Raw genomic sequence first — 25,400 nt, forward strand, 5'->3', positions numbered from 1 at the left:
GTCCGGAAGGCATACTTTTTCTGGATCGAACAGGATTTATTTGTAATAGTTTTTGCTCTCATTCTGTCTCTTCTCCTTCACGTTTGCTTCTTTCGTTTCAACTCGTTCTAAATGTTATTCTCTTGAGGAGTTGTTTTTTTCCCCCTTGTCTGTTTTCATTTTTTTTCCCCCCACAGTCTTTTTGGGCGGCGTTTTCTCGTTATTTTCCTCCCCGTTCACTGGGCGTTTCGTTTTGCAGTAGATTTGGACGATCCCCCGTCACGAATATAATATCAGTCATATGGGATTGGTGAAGTCATGGAAACTACTGTATTCCCTGCCAAAAAACACAACCCCACACACACACACACACACACACACACACACACACACACACACACACACACACACACACACACACACACACACACACACACACACACACACACACACACACACACACACACACACACAGCTGGTTTAACAAACACTGACACACACACACAGCTGGTTTAACAAACACTGACACACGTGATAAGTGGACTTTCACGGGACATGCAGTGTACTTAACCTACTGCCCGCTGCAGTCATAAAGTTGGTGGCCACGCCCTCTATTATAAACTGTTGTCAGAAGTGGCGCCCCCAGTCTTCACCAGACAGACGGGACTCTGGTGGAGGGGCTGATTAATGCGACGCGGGAATCCACCTCACCGTATCGGTGACGGGTGACAGCCTGCTGGCACAGCTGTGCAGCGGATCGATCGGTGCCTGGATTGTCATTGGCTGAGCCTTCGGAACAAAGCCATCCAATCAAGGCTGTTTTCCATAGCGGTAATAAAGTGATTCCACAGAGGACTGTCGGACAGATTGAGACTTTTTAAAGTCTGGGTGGTCGTCCACATTGTGTTGGATTAATCTTCCTTTCTTCCAACAGTCCGTTTCCATAGCTACCTTTTTATATGCTAGGAATGAGATGTTTGATTGACGGGGAGATTCCGGTTGCATGGGGGGGGTCCCGGGGGGGAAGTGGGTGGTGGGGGGGGGCTGTCATTTGGACTACATTCCCCCTGAAGGTCACGGTTTAATACACCTTTCACTCGGTATCGGTGGGGAAATCATTGTGAGCGACGAAGACTTGACTGGCATTTTGAAATGCTACCCCCCCCCCCCCCCCCCCCCCGGGCTTTGGGGATGGGAGCTTTGTGAGGATCATTAGGATGAGGGATCATAGCTCTCACCTGGCCTCACCTGCAGCCACAGATAATACCTCACTGCTGCAGGAGAGGAGTTCATAGGAGGGCTAATATTTTAATATATTTAGATATAATATATTTTCTCATTGGAATTCAATTTGGTGTGTGTGTGTGTGTGTGTGTGTGTGTGTGTGTGTGTGTGTGTGTGTGTACACGCCACTGTCGCTTGCAGCAGTAATATCCCCTTGTGGACCCTTAATGGTATTGCTATGGCTGCTCAGAATCTAGACTGGGCTCATTCCCAACAGGGAAACTTACTCGCCATTTGCCCAAGTGTGTGTGTGTGTGTGTGCACATGTGTGTACGACGTGTCCTAGGCCAACAACAGTAGCAGCACATACTGGAATCTCCCCCTTTTGGTTTGGTGTAAACAAGTTGTGCAACGACTACTTCCCAAGACCTGTGTGTGTGTGTGTGTGTGTGTCAGAGTGAGACACATGCTTGATGGGAGCCGTCTGTCATGTAATGGGCTGATAACCGGGATGGCAGATCATTCTGGGCCTAATGGCCGTCGCTGATGACACAGTCCTACCATGCGGGCCTATTGTCTCAATCCCTGTCTACGCTTTTGAGTGTCACCGTATAATTTCAGAAGAGCTATGGCAGGGGGGGGGGGGGGGGGGGGGAATAAAGCTTTTTAAAGTGTGTAGCCTATGTGTGGATGTGGGTGAGCGAGTGTTTTGAATGTGTTTGTGTCCCTGCGTGCATGCGTTACTGTGTGCACTACTGTGTGTTTTTACGCACATGTCCCTGCGTGCATGCGCGAGTGTGTTTTGAATGTGTGTGTGCTTCGTGTGTTTGGGTGTAAATTATGTGGTGTGTTTGTCCTCGAAAAATGCATACGGGAGGAAGTGTTCCGAGTCCGACCCAAATCGAGGCTATTTGAAGCCATCGCTGAGAGATAACTTGTTGTGTACGACGGCGGCGAAACCAACCGTCGATTTACCGCGCGCCTCTCGTCTGTCTTCTGGAACGGCTGATACGCTCCCCCCCCCCCCCCCCCCCCCTCCCTGCCCGCCCCCCCGTTTTATGTCGCCTGCGAGACATTAATTATGAAGGCCCTCTCTTTCCGCCTGCTTGGCACCACTCCCATATTCCTAACGACCCCGTTCCCCGCCAACAACAAAAACAGAACAACATGGCGGCACTGCGCGGCACGCAGCACACGCGGCGGTTTCCTGTCTCTCGGCGCGACGCTCTCGACCGCAGCGCTTGGCGCCGGTAGCGCTGTGGTGTCGTCGTGTATTTCGAGGGCTTGCCGTCGCTCGGCACGGCTGCCGTCTGTAAAAGTCTCAGCCGGGAATTCCGGGTTCAGACGTTCCTTTTGTTGCGAAGAGAAACATGGCCGCCCCGCGGGGGAGCAGGGAAGCGGGGTGCCTGGAAGTCGGAAGAATAAAAGCGCACGTTCCGATAAGTTAGTTGAAAAACGTGAACTAAATCGAAGACCCTGAAAGAAAGTGTTGTAGTTAGAGCTACAGAGGTCGGCCGATATAGCTGAAGACTTATCGTGTGCGCGTGTGCGTGTGCTCTGTGTGTTTGTGTGTGTGTGTGTGTGTGTGTGTGAGTGAGCACATGTGTCTGACACCGCAGGCGGGAGGGGCACCGTGCTGAGCCATGCATCTCATTACAGTGTGTGTTGTGCTTTTGTCGGCAATCCATCAAATTAATGTCGGCATTGCAAAATTGATGACCTAAACAGATCCATGTCTCAAAGTCCTTTCGCCCATCACGCTCACAACCGCAGACTAGTCGTTCGCACATGCCTGTGTTGTAATGACCCCATGGATGAAGAAGGAAATGTGGATTATTTTAAACCAGTTGCATTTTTCTTTTCCAAACGGGGAATGCGGCAGTATTCGAAGGGATGTGAAACAATCAGATGGCACGATAACCCCGACGTCAGCAGGGCAAACAGTCGATGACGGTAGCCTTGCACATTTTAAGACCGTCTAAAATAGTTTTTATAGCCATAATTGGAGGTTGTAAAGCATTCATTGCAATGGCTATTAAAACAATTGGGCTGTGTGTGACAATAGGGACTTTGCAACTTTGAGGTATGTGTGTGTGTGCTTGCGTGTGTGTGGGTTTATATTTGACAAAGAAATGAGGTGGGAGCACACTTGTTATTCAGAGCGATATGAATATATGATCCCTGTCTTGCTAGTTAGCGCTCCCCGAACACACACACCGACACACACACTCTAACACACACCAAGACACCGACACACAGACCCACACACACACACACACACACACACACACACACACACACACACACACACACACACACACACACACACACACACACTCACTCTGACACATACATCAACACACCGACACAACACACACACACACTCTGACACACAAAGACACACACACACACACACACACGAAGGTCGGTTGTCAAGGACGTGTTTTTTTATCAGCAGTCTGGCTGGAGTAATCTGTTTGATGTCACCATGGAGATGAACAGCTGTGCTCCTCGTACCGGGGTCCAGCTCATTAGCATAGCCACCGTCACCGGGCCGGCCCGGCTCCACGCCCGTTTGTGTTCCTCTCTTAGCTGTCGTTAACGAGTCCTCCAGGTCCGCTCCACTTGGAGAAGGTGTGTGTGTCTCTCTTCTGTGTGTGTGTGTGCGTCTCTCGTGTGTGTGTGTGTGTGTCTCTCTCGTGTGTGTGTGTGTGTGTGTGTGTGTCTCTCTCTTGTGTGTGTGTGTCTCTTGTGTGTGTGTGTGTTTGTGTGTCTCTCGTGTGTGTTTGTGTGACTCTCGTGTGTGTGTGTGTGTCTCTCGTGTGTGTGCGTGTGTCTCTCTTATGTGTGTGTGTCTCTTGTGTGTGTGTGCGTGCGTGTGTCTCTCGTGTGTGTGTGTGTGTGTGTCTCTGTGTGTGTGTGTGTCTCTGTGTGTGTGTGTGTGTGTGTGTCTCTGTGTGTGTGTCTCTTGTGTGTGTGTGAGTGTGTGTCTCGTGTGTGTTGTGTTTCTCTCTTGTGTGTGTGTGTGTGTGTGTGCGTGCATGTGTCTCTCGTGTGTGTGTGTGTCTGTGTGTGTGTGTGTCTCTTGTGTGTGTGTGCGTGTGTGTGTCTCTCTTGTGTGTGTGTGTGTCTTTGTGTGTTGTTGAGAAGTTAACTAATCCCATGATGTCTGCAAGCAAGGCCATATTATACTGCACTGCGAGGGCATTGAGTAAATACCGATGAGTAAATGATACCTGTGCCGTTTATAATCAAGAACTAAAGTAACACAGCATCTAATATTCAACCTGCTGCACCACTTCAACCGAGGACCGCGTCTGCTCCCTCGCCCTCGCCCCCGGAACCTTCCCACGACCAATCCGAAGGCTCGGCCCGACGGCTGGACGACGAGTACAGACGAAGGCCCCTCAAGGCCCCTCGACGGCCCCCCCCCCCCCCCCCCCTTCTCTGAAACGGCCAGCCTGCCTCTCAGCCTCTCGGCGCCTCGTTCCCACGGCAACGGGGCCCGCTGGAAACGAAAAGGTAGTCGAGAGCCCCGACGCTGAGAGGGCGTCTGTGATTCAGCCCATCGACGTGGGAGGGGGGGGGGGGACCACACAGGTCCCGCTGGACCGGGGCTTGTGTGTCGTCAAGACCGTCTGCTATTGAAGTAGAAAAGTGGTCCGCCGAGGCGAATCACATTCAGCTGCGAGAGTCGAGTGTTGCATCAGACCTGGGCGGGAGGCGGCGGCGGGGGGCGGCGGGAGGGGGGAGGCGGGGGGGGGGGGGAGAATCCCGGCCTCTTCAAAGGTACCGACCGATTCCCTCAGATTGCTGGCGAGGCGGCGAGGCGGCGACGCCGCGGCGAATGAAAAACACATGGGGCAGCGAGGGGAACGAAGGCTTGAGAGGTCTGGAGAAAATAACGTCCAAATGGGGGAGAGAGAGGGAGAGAGAGAGAGAGAGGGAGAGAGCGAAAAAAGGAGAGGGAGTGAGAGATAAAGGGAGAGAGGGAGAGGGAAAGAGGGAGGGAGAAAGAGAGATAAAGGGAGAAAGACAGGAAGAAAAGGGGAGAGAGAGAGAGAAGAGGAGAGGAGAGGGAAAGAGAGAAAATGGAAGGGAGAAGGAGGGATAAAGAGAGACAGACAAAAAGCATGACCTGGAGACGGACGGAGAGAGAAAGAGAGAGACAGCCGGCTGGAAACAGTGCTTGAGCGTGGAGAGAGAGGGAGAGAGAGAGGGGGATATGAGACGAGCCAGTTCTTTCTTTCCTTCTCGCTGCCTTTCGTTCCCGCTCTTTTTTCCGGGGCTCCGGAGGAGAAATGACTCGGAGGTTTTGCATTGTTTGCGTTTGGCGGCGAGGCCTCGCCGACTGGAACGGAGCCGCCGCCCAGCGCTACGCTCAGTGCGCTCACTGTCTCACTCTGACCTCCCACTCCTCTCCCCTTGGCCCAAACCCTTACCTTCACACTCCCTCGCCCTCTTCTGCACACTCTTTCGCCTTTTTCCCCTTGGGTCTCTCTCTCTCTCTCTCTCTCTCTCTCTCTGTCTCTCTCTCTGTCTCTGTCTCTCTGTCTCTGTCTCTCTCTCTCTGTCTGTCCTACTTATTGCTTTCTGTTGATAAGGGTTGAACTCTGTACCACACTCTCTCTCTCTCACACACACACACACACACACACACACACACACACACACACTATTTAAAGCGCCTAGGGTACCTTGAAAAGCGCTATATTACAGATTAATTATGTTTTTCAGGCAGATAATCAAAATGAGAGGAAGGAAATTATTCAAAGCGGCTTATGTAACAACAATGTTCATAATCAACAAGACTTAATGAATTAGCAGCACTCAAAAATGAGAGCGAGAGAGACGGTGAGAGAGACGGTGAGAGAGACGGTGAGAGAGACAGTGAGAGAGACAGTGAGAGAGCGGGAGATTCCACTAATTAACCCTGTGGTGTTGTCGATGGGCCTGGTTGTATTGTGTCATGTTCCTGTGTTTCTGGGAGATAACGCATTCACACGGGGAAGGTTCAACAAAGGGAGGGGAACAGTTGAATTGATATCCGCAAAGATTTTTTTGAGGTCGCTTTTGAAACTCCTCCGGCGTAGCCGCCTTACCCAGGCGAACCCAGAGTGAGAAGACGAGGAGAGACGGGAGTTAAGGATGGTGAAGAAGTGCCTTTGTTTCATCATTGAGTGAGAGGTCTGGGAGAAGTTAGGGAGAAGTCTTTTTCTTTTCGTGGCTCGGATTAGGAATTGATGGTTTCACAAATTTGTGGCAGAAACGGACCATAAAAGCCAAGTAGCGTGAAGGCTTTAGAACAACTCATTGGTTTCATTCATAATTCATTGCTTTTCAAAGAAGGGGACTAAACAAAGGTCATGCAGTGTCCACGAGGGGCCATCAAATACTTGTAATATATGTATATACACGCATATACAGACAGCATAATAAACAACTTATAGCTGTACACATGCACACAAGCATGGACGCACACGCTTATGCAAATGAAACAAATCAACCAGGATGTAAAAGCGGAGTTTAAATTGTAAAAATTTGGAAAATTCATGAATAATTAAAAAAAATAAAAAAAACACAATGTATTTCTTTAACTCGCGTTGTTCTCCCATGACGCTTCTGACGCCTACGACGCCCGGAGAGAGAGCCAGATGGCGAAGACTGAGCACTTGTCAGTTCTAATCTGGCGTTATGTTCCGTCAAACCCCCCCCCCCCGCCCTCTCCAAGTAATGATCGGCAGCCATTTCCTGCGCTGTTGTGAAATCCTCCACAGGCGTTCTGTTTATTCGCACACGGCCGTGTTTATTTAGTTCCTTTGGAGACCTCTCTGATTAGCTCCAATCGTGTCTAATTAGCGTTGGGGAAATCTAAGATTAGCAACCCAATTACAACCGTAGAATCCTACTGAGGTTCAACAGGTTAAAACCCGAAGGAGAAGTGTTTTTTTAACGATGGATAAGAAATACCCAAATATATTTTGTAGTAATTCAGGTCTTCATTGGATTATTTTGTCACGGTGTGATCCCTCTGGAAGCCGCTTATCAACATCGAATCATCATCTCACTCTCTGACTCTTCTTCCACACGCCATCTCTGACAGATTTGGTGCTCTTTTTGTTCTTCTCTGTCGCCATCATTCTCTTCTTCCCTTTTTTTTAGCTAGCTAGATGATGAATTATTGTTGATGTTGCTAGCGAGCTACAGCCTAAAAAAGCCCTAAACTAGCTCATGCTGAGAAAAAGGAAGATTTACGGAGCCTTCCTCTGTCTGCAGTGAAAAGGGTTTCAACAGTCCTATCCCGCCTTTCGGTGCGAACAGGGGTCTGTCATTAACCCCCCAGAGAGAAGTGGTTACGACGGCCCCCCCAATAACCTCTGCCGTCGGCCATTTTTCACCAGGTCAAAAGAAAGTGGCGCTCACTCTTCAGCTGGCCGCCATCTCTGACAAATTTGTCGCTCTTTTTGTTTGCTCTATCGCCATCTTTCTCTCCTCCTTTCTGTTTTTTTCCTTCATTCTTTTTCATGGCAGTTTGTGAAAATTAGGGTCACCCGAAGCCAGCGGATTGCCAATCATGACAAATTGGTTTGTGTGTGTTTTGTGTGAGTGGATTTTTTTGTTTGTATTGTTTTCAGGTGTACCTCTGTAAATTAAGGTCACGGCTGCTATTATTACCAACTTGGCACAGACAAGAAAGCAGAAAACATTGCAGTCCATAGCACTATCTCTCATTCTCTCACTCTCTCGTTCTCTCCCACTCTCACCCTCACTCTCGCTTCTTCTCTCTGTCTGTCTCGACACTTTCATACTCCTGTAGCTTTCATTAGCAGCCGTGCCGATAAGCTAAGGGAAATAAGGGAGATATAAGGGAAATTAAAAATGTTTATACGTTGTGTGCGCATATATTTATTAATCTATAGGTACTGTTAAGCATTAAATCCTTTCATATAGCTGCCTTTAATGTCACACTCAACCGTCAACCAACTCTTTGCGACAAATCTTCCTCCCATAACTATGTCAAAACCCGATAAATCAACCGAAAAACATCGGGCAGACGCTCCACCTATTCCATTTTATTTTCCAAAAGCTAGCCGTTAGCTTGAGCTGTCAAGTGCGCCACATAAATTGGATTCAATGAGATGTTCTCGCGGTGCCTTGCCTCCGGGCGCTAATGGAGTACGAGAGATTCCATCTCCTCTGGCTGTGCCCCTTCGCCTCCGCGATGTACAATAAGCTATAAGCCGCCGCGACGCGGCATTCAATATGACTTGGCAGTCGGGAGGGGTGTGTGTGTGTGTGTGTGTGTGTGTGTGTGTGTGTGTGTGTGTGTGTGTGTGTGTGTGTGTGTGTGTGTGTGTGTGTGTGTGTGTGTGTGTGTGTGTGTGTGTGTGTGTGTGTGTGTGTGTGTGTGGTCATTCCACTTCTGGGCTTTCTGTTTCATGCACAGTAGCATGTGTATGTCTGTGTGCCATACATGTTATGTTTTTGTTGCATCATGCACAGTACTGTGTGTGTGTGTGTGTGTGTGTCAAACCTTATATGTATGTTTTGCACTATGCCCAGTGTGTGTGTGTGTCTCATATATTCTGTTTGTGTTGCTTCATGCACAGGAAGTGTTTGTTTGTGTGTGTGTGTGTGTGTGTGTGTGTCATTGAGTTCACTGTTACATGGCCTGTTTTATCAGTCTATGCTGGAGGACTCTTCCCCAGGACTTCCACTCACTTTTGCTTCGGGTTCGTCAAAGGGTCAGAGTGAGTTACCAGAGTTTGACCGAGATAGGTCAGCAGCTACTGGTCCCAATTAGAAACGAATGGCTGAGTCCCAGAGTGGTGTGAAAAGAGGAGGGATGGATGTCCGGCCATGTGAGAGCAGATTGTCTCGTAAGCCCGACGGAACAGAAGAGAGAAGGTTGAGGCCGAGAGAAGATGGGAAAACGAGATGGAAGAAAAGGTTTTGACAGTTGAGCTCTGTTGACGCCCGGAGGGCGTGTTAAGCTAACTCCACGCAGAAGCGGGAAAAGGCCAGGATGTAATGCCACAGGTGTCAGATCCGATCTAGATCTCTTTGGTACAGACCTAACAACCCCTTTGACAGTCGGGAACTCCCGGAGAAAGAGTGTGTCACAAAAATCATCGAAGGCTCTCGGAGCAAGCTCATACCCTTCGTGAATGGTCGGGAACGTCGCATTCGCTCCCCGTCAAAGTGTCAGATTCCGACGTATTCTCCGTCTGTCTGTCTTCCGCATCGCCGGTATCTCAGAGAGCAGGAACGCTTTCTTTCTTTTCCCTCCGCGCTGGGAAAGACATCAAACTAAACTAATGCTGCTGCAACCCGCCTGCACAATTGTGCCATGTAACACCACCTTAGCCGCCAAACGAAAACGTAATGAGGCATCAAACACAAGCCGTTATCAAGCCTGCCCGGGCGATTATATCAAAGAAATCACAGACACGCATATGTGGAAGTCACGCGATGATTAACCTACGTCAGAGTGGAGCGCAGAAATGGGCTTTACCGGTTAAATAATAAGTGTGTGTGTGTGTGTGTGTGTGTGTGTGTGTGTGTGTGTGTGTGTGTGTGTGTGTGTGTGTGTGTGTGTGTGTGTGTGTGTGTGTGTGTGTGTGTGTGTGTGTGTGTGTGTGTGTGTGTGTGGTATCATTCCACTGCTGGGTTGCATGTGTCTGCGTGCGTGCCTGGGTGCGCCATGCATTTTATGTTTTTGTTGCTTTGTGCAATGTGTGTGGCTATGTATGGCCATTGCTCTCTTTGCGGTACATGCATGAGTATGCGATCGGAGGCGTTCCCTCCAACCGAAACGGGGATGTCCCGGAATACCGTTTTTTTTCCTTTTGGAACACCCAGCCTCCTCTCCTCCCCACGACGGTTTTCCATTCTCATTCTTCCGTGGCGTTTGTTTAGCGTGAACTGGAGACCAGCCCAAACAAGTGCACCTCACCGCAGACAACGGCTGGAAAAAATCCCCTAGTTGGACCAGCTGGCCTTCCTCCTTTGTCTTCAGAGATCAAATCCATAGGAACCATTTTACATAAGACCTGAACTGAAGAGATCCCTTTCATCCTATTGTCCGACCACTTCCAGGTGTGCTGGGAGAGAGACGGCCCCTCCTTTAGGAACTACCGTCGTGGGCAAGGATAGCTCAATAGCAAAAGGGTTCGACCCCTGAGCCGAATGGTTCCGGGTTTGATTCCCTGCCCTGTATCCGCTGCCTCACCTTCAGCGAGATGTCCGCACCCTGCTTGTATCCGAGTTCTCTAAGTGACTTCGGATAAAACCGTTGGTCAAGCAAGAGCGTTGTTGCAGGTGAAAGTCTGTCCTTTATTGTGGACCCTGTGCCAAGTGGCTTAATCCAACACATGTGACCTCTGGGGAAGGGACGATAATGTCCTTGGAATAACCACTGCTACAACTGCGACTTATTGGTGGACGAATCTGAAAAGCCGGGAGACAGACAGATGTTCGGAATATCGTGTTTTACTGCAAGCTTTCCAGTGCCCCGGTGGCTCAGCCTTCTAATGAGTTTCTGAATGACCGGGGTGTTTGGTTGGGAACACGGGGGGGGATTTAATAAGACCACCACCGGGGAAATAAAACAATAGAGTGGGGGAGGGGGGAGTGATGAATCAGGGGGACGCTGGCAGGTTTTACTTTCACTTGGTGAACTTACATTATGGAAATAAGCTGCATTTCCAATTTCTGTGTGTCAATGTGTGTCAGTGTGTGGGTGTGTGTGTGTGTGTGTCAGACACAATGCTGCCTTTATGAATATAGAATGTTTGAGGTTACAAATGGGTGTGTTTTTAATATATACAGGGTCAACAGCTCCACCCTCGCACGGAGCAACCCTGATCAGCAACATTGGCTTCGAGGCATTTTGTAAAATTAAAGATTCCATCAAGGCAAGCGCGATCAAAGCCAGGCTGATCCTCTTTGTACCATGTCGTGTGGACGGCAGAGAAACTGAATCAAAGGACCCACAAAACAGCCAAAGAAACCGCAGATTTGACCTGGATCTCAGTTCAGAGCTTCACATCAGTTCATGAAGCGCAGTAATTCCCTGTGTAGGGGCCAAAATGCATATTTGGTCTGTTTGTTTATTGTTTATTTTGAAAGGTTAGTCACACTGTTTTGGATCATGTCACTTCCGTTTGATTGACACATGGGTGTGGCTTAATCTATATACCTGGGCAGTCAGATCAGGGGAGCGCGGGGAAAAAGGGGGTTAGTGGCGCACCTGATTATATTTTCTGTTTACCGTCGTCGTCGTCGTCGTCGTTGTCATCGTCAAACAACCATGTTTTCATTCATCAATTGTCATTCGGTCTGCAGCAATAAAATTCTCAAACTATATTCATCACCGGACTTGGATTCATTGTACGACGCGTAACTGCCTGGAGCCCACTTAAGCCTCTTAGCGGCCTTTTATAGGAAAACGGACGCTATGCCCTGCATCGTCATTCCATGTTTTCAGTGGAAGGCTGATTCAGCTGAACTTTGACCCCTTGTTGCCGTTGTTTTGGCCGTTCACAGCAGGAGGTCTGAGTCCCGACCCCCAGAACAAGCTGGGCTGAACACGCGTCTTCTCGATAAAGTCGGACGCAAACTTTGTCAACACCCTGACCCTGACTTCTCTGAAACACACCACTGCTGTGTAACTCTGAGGGTAAAAATCATGCCAGACATGTTTTTCCTCAGGATTTCACGGGAACGAAATCCCAAAAGTCCCCGTGGGGACGGGGGGGGGACGGGGACATGCCTTTACCACGCCGGGCGAGACCAGTCAGATCTCCATGCCTCCACCAATCGCGGAGCCAAACATCCCCCTCTTTCCAGCCTCCTCTCTCATCCTTCATCTCTTTTTGTAGGGCTTATTCTTCCCATCCGAGGGGAATCCTGCCAGGGTCTGTGTAGCCACACGGCGCGGAACAGAACCGACCCCGATTTCCATCTCCCCCCCCCCCCGTCCCGTCTGCCGAGGGATCCAAGCTTTCAAAGGTCCTCACATCTCCCCCGGCCTCGTTATCGGGTCCGCCGATCAGCCCCGCCGTACGGGGGACTCGTGTCCTCGCACCGGGCGTTCAGCGTTCAGCCGGCTAATCCCGCTCCCTCGGCGGAAGCTGGCCTTTTCTCTCCCCTTTGCTTCTCCGCGTCGCCGTTCCGCCGTGGATCACGGGATTCCCTGTAATGGGATTGGATAGAGATAGCGATGAAATAAGGATACACAGAAGCCATGGGAACGCCAAAGTTCTTGGATTGCGTTTCTGTACGCGCCGTTGCACATAATATCCCCCCCCTCCCCCCCCTAGGCATTAAATGATGTAATCAACACGTAACGATTAAGAAACTACACCATCCGTAGTAATGGGCGCTCGAAGAGGCTCTGCATTGCTTGATTCATCTCGCTTCTAGATGTTCAGAGGGCTATCTCCCATCTTTTCAGACGCGGTTGCTGCTGCTGTGGTTGTTGTTGACATACTCTGATGGATCACTATGAATTATAAAAGAAGCACGTCTTCGATGTTGAGATTTTTCTTCTGATCATCCCTGCACAAATGATAAAAAAACGTACCGTCTCATATCGTCTCTGCACCAAAACATGTTCGACGTAAACACTGACATTCCTTGCCGTCGGAGCGATGGCTATCACGGTCGGACAGTTTTTCTGAGTCCAAACATCAACGTTTTCCCCTCCTCTTTCGGGTGCCTCCATGGCCTATTCCCATCAGGTATTCGTGTGGAGTTAGATCTCCTGTAAACTCGCCTCGTCTCGGGACCGCTATGGTCCTCTTAACCTTGTGATCTTATCAGACCCGGACGGAGACCGGAAAACCAGGGATATCATTCCATTTAAAATGTATGTATGCATAGCTGTGTGGAAGAGGGATTGGGAATCGTTTGTGTTTGCAGAACTTTCCCACCACATGACTGTGAGGGAGATCGAAAGGGAAGTGGTTTTGTTTTTCGCAATGTTTTGTTCGTCGTAAAACAACAAGAAGTTCCAGTTTCCATGCGAATAGGCAGAACTGTGTCGATCTGAGGTCACGTTCTGTTATTGCAGCAGACAGTGTTTGTGTCTCATGATTACGTGGTCCTTATTCCACGCGATACACGTATGATGTTTCGGTGCGCTCTGAACACGAGAGAAGTGCCTTCGACTGGTCTAGTTTACATGATGTGTTCAAACTGGTGCTGTGCTCTTTCTGGCTCGCTGTTCCCAAATCCTCACTTGTAGTCTCACTCATTCCCCATCTCACTCACGTACTCATTTACTCACCCTCTCACTCATCCACACACTCACTCATTCACTCGTACATTCACTCGTTCATCCACTCACTCGTTCATCCATTCACTCGTTCACCCACTCGTTCACCCTCTCGTTCACCCACTCGTTCACCCTCTCGTTCACCCACTCGTTCACCCTCTCGTTCACTCACTCAGTGGCAGTCTCCAGCCTGACCTGACCAGTAGCCTGTGTGTGTGTGTGTGTGTGTGTGTGTGTGTGTGTGTGTGTGTGTGTGTGTGTGTGTGTGTGTGTGTGTGTGTGTGTGTGTGTGTGTGTGTGTGTGTGTGTGTGTGTGTGTGTGTGTGTGTGTGTGTGTGGAAGGGCTCTGTGGTGACGGATGCTAATGCCTGATTATCCCCAGTTAAGGCAGTGTGTCCTGGCACCTGGTCGCTGGTCCTTTCTGCTGCATTGCACACTGGGCCGCAATACACACACACACGGGCAGCTCCACGCACACACACACACACGGGCAGCTCAGCTGTGTTGTATACTGCATTGTAAATAAGTTCCACTTGCACAAGCAAAATGCAGTACCGTACAATGATCTCACACACACACACACACACACACACACACACACACACACACACACACACACACACACACACACACACACACACACTCAGCCCATATAGGTTTCTCATTCAGTTTTGTGAAACACAGTCTCTATTGACCTTACTCAGAATTTATTATTTTATTTTTAGCCAGTTGAGCGCGAGAGACGGCCCCTACAAAAAACTATATTGCTCCTGATTTAAAAGCGTGTGTGTGTACGTTGTGTGTGTGTGTTGTGTGTGTGATTCTCTTTCTCTCTCTTCTACCCTCACACACCTAATCTTCAGTTGTCTTTCCCGCTCAGTCTTTATCCTTGTATGTATGTGTGTGCGTGTGTGTTAGTCTGTGTATGTGTGTTTGGTAGCCTGCGTCCGTGAAGGTGAGCTATGTGTGTGTGTGTGTGTGTGTATGGGTGTTGGTATGTGTGTGTCATAAAAACTGTCATAAATTATCGTTAAAAAATGAACGGGCAACCAAACGAATCGTTGGCAACCTCACCAATTACCCTGTGGTGGCAGTTTGGTCTGCCATGGTCACCTTGGTGTGTGGGTGATTTGCACACATCCTTTTCTGTATGAACAGCCCCATTACTGTCCACATGTTTATGCTTCCAATTTCTCTCTCTCTCCCCGACCCATAATGCCTGTCTGCCTGCCCACCCCCACCTCTATAATTCTCTCTCTCTCTCTCTCTCTCTCTCTCTCTCTCTCTCTCTCTCTCTCTCTCTCTCTCTCTCTCTCTCTCTCTCTCTCTCTCTCTCTCTCTCTTCCCCCCCCCCCCCCCCTCCCTTGCTTTCCAGCTGACCCATAACATATTACCTCCCCACCTCGCTCTCCCTCCTCCTAACCCCTAGCTTGCTCTCTTTCACTTTGCTCTCTCTATTTCTATCTCTTTCAGTTTGCAATTGCTCTCTTTCTTTCTCTTTCTCTCTCCCTCTCTTTTTTCGGCTGGCCCATAACTCCTAACCCCCACGCTGCCTCCCTCTCCCCCCCCCCCCCCCGTCTCCCTCCCCCTTTCCCCAGGGTGTGTATTGTGTTACATTGATGGCGTGTGTTCATCTTAAGGGTGGGGTTATGTTTAGCTCCCTCCTATCACCGCCCCTCCCCCCCTCTCTCGCTCACTTTCCTTCACCGTCTCCCGACGCCAAAATAACTGATCTGAAGGGTGGAGGAATGCAAAGAATGCGTGCGTTTCATGCGCACAGCCTTATCTTGTATCTTGGCTGTGTCACAGACACACGAGTCAGACGCACAAGTCAGACGCACACACACATTCAGTCAGTCACACACACTGACACAGACACACGCATACACTGACACAGACACACGCATACACTGACACGCACACAGACACACACGCATACGGACACAGACACACACATACATGCGCACACATACATACAAACACGGACACATACACGCGCACACGCGCACACACACACACACACACACACACGTACACGTACACGTACACACGTACACACACACACACACGTACACAGATATCTCATTCATAAACCCTTTACCATCTATCTTCCACCCTTTGTTCTCTTAACATGTATTTTCCCTCCGTCCTGGGGGACCTCTGTCTGATCCCGCCCTGCCATCAATTGCCCAATAACCCCCCCACGCTCTTATCCGGTCTGTAAGCCTGTCATCTACTCATCCTGTCATCTCTCCCCCCTCCCTCCCTCCCTCCCCCGGACCCCAGCAGGTTGTCCCCCTTCTTCCTTTGTGTATGTCTCTCCCTCCCTCCCTCCCTCCCTCCCTCCATCCCTCTCCCTCCCCCCCTTCCGATCTTCCCTCTGCCCTTGCCTGTCTACACTGACTGCATCTACGTTTCACATCTGCGTTACTCCTTTGACGCACACGCACACACGCGCACACACGCACGAAGCAACATCAAATGTATGCCGCGCGCATACATGCACCTAGCAGTGGAATGACTACAGGAACACACACACACACACACACACACACACACACACACACACACACACACACACACACACACACACACACACACACACACACACACACACACACACACACCCCCACACCTGTATCTCCCTCTCCATCGTTTTAGGTTGATATTTCCTGCCGTTCCGATATCACCGTCTGACTGTCGGCCGTCTCTCCGTGGGCGAACGGACAGCTCTGCATCAAGCCACAGTCCTGATTGCATTAGCGGCTTGCATGTAAAGCCATGAATCAATATCATTGCCGTGAAGCGATTACAGGCCTGGCCCCTGAGCGACCGGGTGACTGGTAAACCGTGCGGACGTACGCGTAGCACTGTACAGCACCAACGAGCTCAGAGGAACCGGCTAGACGCACGTCTGCGTTGTGCACATTCCACCGCATGCGTGTGCAACCCTGGCAGTGTGTGTGTGTGTGTGTGTGTGTGTGTGTGTGTGTGTGTCTGTGTGTGCAATCCTGGCGGTGTGTGTGTGTGTGTGTGGGGCTAGGCAACTCTGTTCCTCAACCCTGGGCTTGTGCGTCGTGGACCCCAGCAACATGTGTGCGTGTGTGTGTGTCTGTCTGTCCACCCTCGGGACGTAAAGACCATTTCCATCCAGCAGGCCTACATCACTACTGATTTGAACTCCCAGCCCCGGTTGGCTAAACGAGCATCAACAGCACCAGGGCACTTTTCAAGCCAAGGCCACCATTTCAGTAACGAGAGATCAAGTTATTCCAGAGACGTTGTCAATAGAGCTGCAGGGATATTTTATTCCGACTGGGTGACAGGCAGCTCAGACTGAATATGTTGAATATATTCATTCTTTTTTTTTTCTGTAGGACAAGGTCCTTGCTTGTTAAAGTGAGACAGCGTTGTTTGGCAGAGTTGAGGGAAGTTTCTCGGATGTGCATGCGCGCATGCGCACATGCCTGCACACACACAGTAATGAAGGCATGCACACAGTCACACACCGTAACTCACACACACACACACTTTCTCTCTCACACTATCTTCCCCACACATAATTTGTTACCTTAATGGCCTTTCCTAATTGAACAAAGAGACCCTCAAACACGTACTGTTTCACACACACACACACACACACACACGCGCACACGCACACACACACACACACACTTTAACACGAACACACACACGCACACTTTAACACACACACACACACACTGTCTAGAACACACACACACTGTCTAGAACACACACACACACACACACACACACACACTCACACATTCTAGAACACACACACACACTCTAGAACACACTTTAACACGCACACACACATACGCACACACACTCTTCCCCATCGCTGTGTGAGTGGCCAGTGTTCCATGAAGGCGTGTCAGAGTGCTGGAGACATTCCAAGCTTCTCTGTAATTGAAAGTGTGAGGTTCTGTCATGCTCGGAGCCGGTCTCCCTGGTACCATCAGCAGTTCAGGCTGTTCTCCCTGAGAGAGGATTCCATTAGGGAGCGACGCGTCTTCACCGGAGAGGGACGCAGCATAACGAAAATAGAGGAAGGACGGACAGACTCCTATGCACATCTAAAGAAAGAAGTCATGATATTCGCCAGTTTAACGCCCGGTGGGAAATCAAGTACGACTGTGTTGACGTTAGAGTTTGTCAAGGGTAGAATTTCAACAATAAGGCGGTTAATACACTCAAGGTCAGGTTTTTACTGCACGGTTTTGCTTCAGGTTGTATTCATATTTTTGTTGTTCTCGCTCTATATATATTTTTTATTCTATAGAATAAAAGCAATCCAGCCATGACTCGATCGACCCAGGGTAACACACTCTTGAAATTAAGTCTGCGCCGAATAATGGCGGAAAAAAAACACAATAAACGGGTGAGGTGTTGAAAAATGAATATCCTGTGGAAAACCAATTTGGTTTTATTAGTTATACAACAAATAAAAACAGTCCCACTATCACCTGGCTCGCAGACACAGTTGTGGCTTTTTTTTTTATCATGCATAGGAGTTTTTCCCCGTGCAAACTCTGAACAATTGAAATGAAAAGAAGGAAGCGGTCACAAGCAATGGCTGGAAACTCGCCCACGGCCACTGAGTGCCAACGTAAACGGCGCCGAGTTTACCCCCGTCAAGTAGACCCCTGGGATTCGGGAACGCCACCCACATCCCAGCACTGGGTCCAGCACTGGGAAACGGCACTGGGTCAAGTTGGGGCGGCGTGTGGCTCAGGAGGTAGAGCGGGTCGGCTGGTCACCGGAAGGTCGCCGGTTCGATCCCCGGCTCCTCCTAGCTGAGGGCAGAGGTGTCCCTGAGCGAGACGCCCTCACCCTGACTGCTCCCGACGAGCTGCTCACTGCTCACGTGGTTGACGCCGCCGTCGGCGCGTGCATGAATGGGTGAATGTGAAGCAGTATTGTAAAGTGCTTTGAGTGGCCACTGGTTAGAAAAGCGATGTATGAATGCAGTCCATTAAGTGTCCAGGATAGGAAAACGGTTCAGTGTTGGAATCCCTCAACACTGCCCGGGCCGGGTCACCAGGGGGGACTCAGGGGAAATACCCCCCCCCCCTCACCGGCATTTGACAGGTCTCTACCACCACTTCCTCTCTACTCTGCTTGTCGTGTTTATTTTATTCGCGGCGGGGCGAGCGCAGGCTGCCAACGTCGACGACGCGAGAACAAAACTAGTTCCACTCTGGGATTGATTACCCGCCGAGCCTGAATCGTCGTGACTGCGGGGATTGATTAGGAGCATAGGCACTTGATTAGTTGGTTCTAGATTACACGGAGCACTTAAGCAGCCCTGATTGGACTGAGTCATGGAAAAAACATGGAGAGAGAGACGGAGAGACTGTTAGAGGGAGAGAGAGAGAGAGAGAGAGACAGAGAGACACTTGGGCGAGTGCTTTGCTGTGGCCATTAAGTGTAATTAGGTTTAGCTGTGAGCGAACCAGTGCTTGCGTGCACGTGGTTCATGCGTTTAGTCCCGACCTGTGTTTCTGTGTGTATGTATGTTTCTGTTTCTGTGTTTGTGTGTGTGTGTTTCTATGTGTCTGTGTCAGTCTGTGTGCGTGTGTGTTTGTCAGTCAGTGTGTGTTTGTCTGTCTTAGTGTGTTTTTGTTTCTGTGCGTCTGTGTCTTGTTCAGTGTGTGTGTGAGTGGGTTTGTCAGTCAGTGTTTGTGTGTCACTTTGTGTGCGTCTGTTTCTGAATGTTTGTGTTTGTGTGTGTGTTTGTGTGTGTTCAACGTGTGTCTGTTCCAACGCGCGTGTGTCTCAACACGTGTGTGCTTACGCATAAATTATCCCGCCCCTCTCTTTATGTGTTTATGGTCGTCTGGTGAGTCTTGGCTCCACCTTGGGCGCTCGTTGCGGTTTTATGTGCGGAGCGCTTCGGTCGCCCTGCTGTGAGCCCCGGCGCTCATCTGATTATTTCACTGTTTTACACAAAGTGCAATCGCACCGAGGTCAGATCCCACCGCCGCCGTTAATCGGCTGATACGACCCGGCCCTCGCGCTCCTGAAGAAGCACACGGAGAACACTAATTAGAGGCTTACGAAACCCCCTTAACGACGCCAACCGTAATAAAGAATAATCTCCGTAGTCCGCCATTTTATAGTTGCCCACAAACACGCCAATGAGGAAGCTAAGCTAGCTTCCTCGTTGGGGGCTGGGGGTCTTTAAAATGGCAGAAGATGGAGATTGTTCTTTATTGCGATAGTTATAATGGATGATCGTGATAGTCCGTTTTATGGACCTCCACACCAACGCAACGCGGGAGCTAGCGTAGCTTCCGTTAGCATGTCTTGCTAACCCAACTCTGAATCTATAACCAATCTCCCCTTTTTGTTTTTTCTGTTCACCAGGAGAGGACTGAGGCCGTTCTCGTCACCGGAGATCCGCCCTGCGACGCCAAACAGGTGAGGGGAGACGGCCTGGGCTCTGGGGGGCAATCTGAGGGGTCCCGGTGGACACACAGACGAGAGCCTCGCGCTATATGCCGCGTTTCCACTGCAGGGTGCGGAACGGATCGGATCGCAAAGGTGCGGTAGGGAGGGGGCGGTATAGCCCAGCTCAGTTCCGAGGTCGCGTTTCCACCGCCGACAGTACCCTTTGTGGTAGGCCGGATGTCGATCGCCGCGGCAGCTACGTAAACATCGTAAACAACGTCTTCCTCCCCAAGAATGCAGACGAACGTCTCCACCTCCTTGTTCGCCCAAGCAAGCGTTTTACGCGACATGTTCATTGTAAAGAATAAATACCTCGAGGCTACTGTTTGTTTGTTTTTTATCCCCACGTCGCCCGGAAGTGACGATTCTGTCGACCAATCAACGGAGGGGGTGTGTAGCTCGAATTTTCCGGCACCCTTTAAGGCGTCTCAGTACCCCAACGGAGGAGCACTGAAGACGAGGGCAAAACGAGTACGGCTCCGTCCGGGTCCACCCTGCAGTGGAAACGCGCCATTAGACAGAAGCGCACACACGTTAAAGGGGTGATGTTACGCCACCAGTTCCAGATCTCCTTTTAGACTCCAGACCTTCCTTCTATGCAACTGTGATTCCCTAGCGCATTCCGATGTTGGTTGGCCGCTCTCTCTCTCTCTGTCTCACCGACTCGCCTCTCTCCCTCTACGTCTCTCTATCGCTCTCTCTTGTTCTCCCCCACTGGTCGTAGAAGCACATTTATTACATCACGTAATGAATTCCTTCGGAAGACTCCTGTAAAAGTCCTCTTGGTGGCAGTTTATTCGACTCTAAGCTGCATCAACAGAACTGAAAACAACAACGCAATGCTCATGATCTATTTGGACAAAACACACATACAGACACACACAGACACACACACACACACACACACACACACACACACACACACACACACACACACACACACACACACACACACACACACACACACACACACACACACACACACACACACACACACACACACACACACACACACACACACACACACAGGTCCGACACTTTACAGCCTTGTAAATGTCGGAGTGAGCCTATTGGCTGAGGGATATGTGTCCCCGCCGGGATATGAAGTCAGATAGCCGGGCTGTTTCGGGAAGTCGTTCACTTGTAAAAGGAAGGGCCTTTCAACCTGTGTCCTGTCGTGCGGCCATTGCCTTCAGACCCGGACACACCAACCGCGGGTGTGTGCCCGGGAGGGGGAGACGGTTATAGTGCAGGTGTGTTTTGAGGCGGCCGTGAGCTGTGAATTCCCCGACGTGTTCTCACATCAACAGCGATGAAATTGTCCATCGTCTTGTAGCTAATGAGTCTCCATAGCACGTCCCTAATATGCCGTACGCGCACACACGCACGTGAAACGCACATACATGCACACCAAATGTAGACGCACGCAAACGGTACGCAAACATCCACACAGTCGACACACACGCACACACACACACGCACACACACACACACGCTATGAAATGTTGAACTGAGACGATTCCAACACTGCTTTTACGGTGCGTGGCGGAGGTTTACGAGCGTCTTAAAGAGGGGGTTCACTTGTTTGCTGTGTCGCTGACGTTGCAGGGTGTGTCGTTGAGTCTGAAGTGCGGGAATAAAACTCTCGTCGGTCCTGCACACTTCCCTCCCTTATGTCCTCCTCTCTAATTGGCCGATCCAGGGACGTGTGGGATGTGGCCGGGAGAGTCGGCGCATGCATAATTCCCTGTGAATTATCCTTTGGTCTCGCTTTCATGAACGACAAATTGCCGACGCTGCTGCCTGGCTCGCTAAGCAGCACGTTTAAAAGTTGATGACCTGACGTTGTCTCTTTGGGTGGGGCTAGAGGCCTACGTCACCCACTGCGAACAGACTACCCCCCCCCCCCCCCTCCTCCTCCACCACCTCCGTCACCCACTATCCACAAACCTCCTCCCTCTCCTCCACCACCTCCATCACACACCACTAATAAGACCCCCCCCCCTCTCACTCCTCCACCTACTCCACCAACCACAGAAGCAGACCCAGCTCCTCCATCACCCACCCACCCACCCACCACCACCCCCAGGACCATCAGTTACTCCGTCAACATCACCCTCCATCACCAGAGACTCAACCGCCTCCTCCATCGCTAGAAATGTGATGTTTACCTATGTTTCCTGTAGTTTAATTCATTCAGTCTAACGCACGCGCACACACACGCGCGCGCACGCACACGCACACACACACTGCTGCCACCTGTATATCAGTTATACCCTCAGGCAAACAAACACATCCACACACCGAAAAACACACACACACACACACACACACACACACACGCTCTCACACACATCCACAAGTCACAAGCACATGTGTGTGTGTGTGTGTGTGCGTGGGTGTTCTCAGCGTCCCGGAGGTAAACCGCAGCTGAGAAACCTGGCTCAACACACACACACACACACACACACACACACACACACACACACACACACACACACACACACACACACACACACACACACACACACACACACCCACCCCTCCATGGGAAGTTGGGGCCGGCATGCACTATAGTCAACAAGCGTTCCGTTTCCGTTCCCGGTTCGACAGAAGAACGTGTTTTTCCAAGCTTGAGCGCAGATGTTGATTCCCGGGAGTGTCACGGGACAGATAACTCGCTCACAATATTAACGTTATCCATATGCTATCGTCTCCCCAGCCAACCCCATCTCCGGCACAGCAATCTCAAACCCAGGCTCATGGAGTTTGAGGGACTTCGGAGAGGAAACGTGATGCGTTCCCGAGTAAGATATCAAGATGGATAACGTGTTTTCAAACGGGGACGTTTTTAAGGCAAGACAAAACGTCCTGGAGAAAATGTGATTGTATCGTGATTTTAGAATCCGACGGGCCATGATAGATTAACCTACGTCCTTGAGTCAAACGTTTGACGGACTTGGGAAAGGGAAAGTCCCTTTTTATAAAGCTGAGAAAATGAAAACTTATTTTGTGACCGAATACTCAAATGGAGACTCGACGGCCGTTATCGTGGGGTAGCGACACCGGGATTGGAAGTGAAATTGCCAATTGAGTCTACGGCCCTCATTTCGGTCCGGGGCCCCAGTCTGAGAAATAATACGCCCGATGAACAGCGAACAGATGTTCATTCAGTATTCATTCTCCTCAGCGAACCCCGAACCACAGAAATCCTGCTTTTTGGGGATTTTACAATTTGCACACGCGATATGCCCCCATTTCTGTCATAATTGTCTTTGACAAAGGTTCTCACTCCCATTCACACCCAGATGTATTGAGCTTTGTTTTAGGGGCTGGACAAAGTCAATTGTAGGAGCATGATTGCACTGCTGCTAGTCTTCTAACAACTCGTAGGTCCAGTGGGATTAAAAGCTTGTATTTCCCACATTGTTATTCCGTACTAGCGTGTACCTGGGGCTTTTTTTTTAACGTATCAGTCAATATGATTTATGAACCCCCACCTCCCATATCTCAACCTAGAAACACACAGAACGAGATTGTAATGTATACTGTGTCTCGCAGCACTGCAAGGGTCTACCTGTCGGTCATAAAATCCGAAATAACTCAATAAATAAATAAAGAATAAAAAAAAACACTAGCTTCATTCTCGTGATTTACCTGCCCAGGCGCCTGCTCTCGGCAGCAGTCAAACGGCTGGGGGGAGCCACGCTTTACTATGACGGCTTAAACACGCCAGATTTACCGCCACCACGGGTTGATTATGTCGGCCGTCCGCGAGATGGAGTGCGGGTCCACGTACGTTCCATCGCCGAATCCAAACCCGGTTAAATATTTGTATCGATTTTATCAAATCACAACACACTGTGGCAGCACCCTGTCTTCCCTTCGCCCTTCCCTTCGCTCTTCCCTTCGATCTTCCCTTCGCCCTTCCCTTCGCTCTTCCCTTCTCTCTTCCCTCCGTTCTTCCCTTCGATCTTCCCTTCGCTCTTCCCTTCGCTCTTCCCTTCGATCTTCCCTTCGCCCTTCCCTTCGCTCTTCCCTTCTCTCTTCCCTTCGCTCTTCCCTTCGATCTTCCCTTCGATCTTCCCTTCGCTCTTCCCTTCGATCTTCCCTTCGCTCTTCCCTTCGCTCTTCCCTTCGATCTTCCCTTCGCTCTTCCCTTCGCTCTTCCCTTCGCTCTTCCCTTCGCTCTTCCCTTCGCTCTTCCCTTCGCTCTTCCCTTCGCTCTTCCCTTCGCTCTTCCCTTCGATCTTCCCTTCGCTCTTCCCTTCGCTCTTCCCTTCGCTCTTCCCTTCGCTCTTCCCTTCGCTCTTCCCTTCGCTCTTCCCCTCGCTCTTCCCTTCTCTCTTCCCTTCGCTCTTCCCTTCGCTCTTCCCTTCGCTCTTTCTTTCGCTCTTCCCTTCGACCTTCCCTTCGCTCTTCCCTTCGCTCTTCCCTTCGCTGTTTCCTTCTCTCTTCCCTTGGCTCTTCCCTTCTCTCTTCCCTTCGCTGTTTCCTTCTCTCTTCCCTTCTCTCTTCCCTTCGCTCTTCCCTTCGCTCTTCCCTTCGCTCTTTCCTTCTCTCTTCCCTTCTCTCTTCCCTTCGATCTTCCCTTCGCTCTTTCCTTCTCTCTTCCCTTCTCTCTTCCCGCCGTTTTGCTGCCGGCTCGTCTGCGACGCGAGGCGAGAATCTGTTCCCCATTCAGTGCGCCTGAATGCAGTCCTGATTAGAGCTTACCCTCATATGGGCTTCAGCCTTTTTATTATGTACTTAGCGTGAGTGGGTGTTTCGTTTCCTCACGGCAGCGAGGTAAAAGAGGAAGAGGGAGGTAGAGAAGGGTGCATACTTTACACCTACCGATAGTTGTTTTAAGGGGGGGTGTGAAGAACACACACACACACACACACACACACACACACACACACACACACACACACACACACACACACACACACACACACACACACACACACACACACACACAGGGGATGTAATAGAAGCCAGTCTCTGAATTGAGGCACATTTTAGTTTTTCCTCAGTCTGATGATGATGCATCGTATCATATTTATTTTTAAGCACCACCACCCCATTCCCAGCCAACGACCACCGCGAGTATTCTAGCTAAACGGCTGGCTAGCGCCTCTGGTATTGCCGCCCAATATATCTATAATTCTCCCCATCCAGGTGCTTTATTGCTGCAGTTGTGCTGTTTTTTATTTTTATGCGAGGCTAGGCTATGAGCTGAAGTCCACGACAGGCAATGGGTTTTTAACTGCCGGACCCCCAGAGGACTGTGTGCCTGTGCTAGGAGTGCTACATTAGCCCGATGCTGTTGTGGTTGTCGTTGGCTCGGCTTTTAGCTAATTGTTCGCTAAGCGCTCTGGGACTCGCCGTCGCGGCTAACTGTTGCCTCGCTGTGAAATACGACGACGACCTCGAACACACACAGACACACAACAAT

At 50.2% G+C, this 25,400-nt stretch overlaps 1 long non-coding RNA gene across 1 annotated transcript in view; it reads left to right on the forward strand.

Annotated features, from left to right (window-relative positions):
- Window positions 1-25,400, forward strand: part of LOC132455603 (uncharacterized) — a 46,369-nt gene that overhangs the window by 12,322 nt on the left and 8,647 nt on the right. Inside the window, exon 2 of the long non-coding RNA XR_009525304.1 lies at window positions 19,877-19,930. This is a non-coding gene — a long non-coding RNA (uncharacterized LOC132455603). The remainder of the gene's footprint in view (window positions 1-19,876; window positions 19,931-25,400) is intronic.

The sequence above is a fragment of the Gadus macrocephalus genome, chromosome 4 (assembly GCF_031168955.1).
Source record: "Gadus macrocephalus chromosome 4, ASM3116895v1".
NCBI classification, from domain to species: Eukaryota; Metazoa; Chordata; class Actinopteri; order Gadiformes; family Gadidae; genus Gadus; species Gadus macrocephalus.